This window comes from Antrostomus carolinensis, unplaced genomic scaffold, assembly GCF_000700745.2.
Source record: "Antrostomus carolinensis isolate BGI_N321 unplaced genomic scaffold, ASM70074v2 scaffold31047, whole genome shotgun sequence".
Classification (NCBI taxonomy): Eukaryota; Metazoa; Chordata; class Aves; order Caprimulgiformes; family Caprimulgidae; genus Antrostomus; species Antrostomus carolinensis.
Genome location: NW_010328595.1, coordinates 1 through 1401, shown reverse-complemented (window position 1 = coordinate 1401; position 1401 = coordinate 1).

The following is a 1401-nucleotide window of genomic DNA, read 5'->3' as shown; positions in this document are numbered from 1 at the left end:
GGTGTCCCAAACCAGAAAGTCCATGAAAAGGAGCAGCCACAGCCCATTGCTGGGGAGGAAAGGGCATTTCCCTGCTGTTATCTCCAGTTTGTTCCAGAGGAGCAGGTACACTGGTGAGGCCAGCATGGCTCTGCCTGGAGGACACAACAGCAGATGGCACCTGGAGGCCAAAAAACTCACTGCAGCTGGTTTGTCCCTCAGCTTCCTGGCTGGCAGCAGGGTGAAGCCCTGGAGGGCTTCCAGGAGGGAGGGAAGCAGCTCTGAGCCCTGGACCCCTCACCCCTCTCACAGAATGGTGGGGATTGGAAGGGACCTCTGGAGATCATCCAGTCCAACCCCCCCTGCCAAAGCAGGTTCACCTTGAGCAGGTTGCACAGGACTGCATCCAGGCAGGTTTTGAACATCTCCAGAGATGCTCTCTGGGCAGCCTGTCCCAGGGCTCTGGCACCCTCACAATAAAGAAGTTTTTCCTCATGTTTAAGTGAAACCTCCTGTGTTCCAGCTTGTGCCCGTTGTCCCTTGTCCTATCTCTGGGCACCACTGAAAAGAGTCTGGCCCCATCCTCTCAATGCCTGCCCTTTAGATATTTATAAACATTAATAAGGTCCCCTCTCATTCTTTTCTCCAGGCTAAACAGACCATGTGCAGCCCAGCTCAGCACCATCCCTAGCAGAAGCACCATGAACTTCAGGCTTTGTCCCTGGACCGAGCCGGAACAGCGCTTGGCATGGGCCAGGGTCCAGCACAGACCTGCTGATGCCACCCACCCCTCCCCTGGGCTTTGTCCCTGCTCCATGACACCCCTGGGTGACTGCCTCAGGATGGTATTTCCCCCCCCAAACATCCATCTGTTGGAGCAAATCCTGCTGGATCTCGGGCAGGGTGGCATCAGGGGACGCAGGGAACAGGGTCCAGCACGTGGTTTTGCCAACCTCTCCTGGGTGGGAACAACCCACGCAGCACAGGCAGAGCTCACCCATCCAGCGGCCCCACACACGCAACCCCCAAACCTGTGCCGGGGGGGGGACGGGGAACCAGCACACCCCAAAACAGCTCCCAAAGCACCAACACCCCCCAAAGCCCTCGGTGGGCAACCACAGGAAAGCTCTTGGCACGGGCACAGCCAGGAGGGCAGCAATGCCAGCGCAGCAGCACCGGCACCACCAGCTCAGACGAGTCACGCCAGGGTCCAGCTCAGCCCTGCGGGGATGCTGAGCACCATGCCCAGAGCATGGCTGTGTGCCCAGGGAAGAAACCGGCTGCTCCTGAAAACACCTTCAAGAGTCACCCCCCCCGTTCAGTGTTTTTAAGCTTTTCTAAAAAAAAACCCAACAAAACAAAGTTTCTATTGGGAAAAAAGTTTCTATCGAAAAAATGGGAATGGATGCAGCCCCCCGGGCA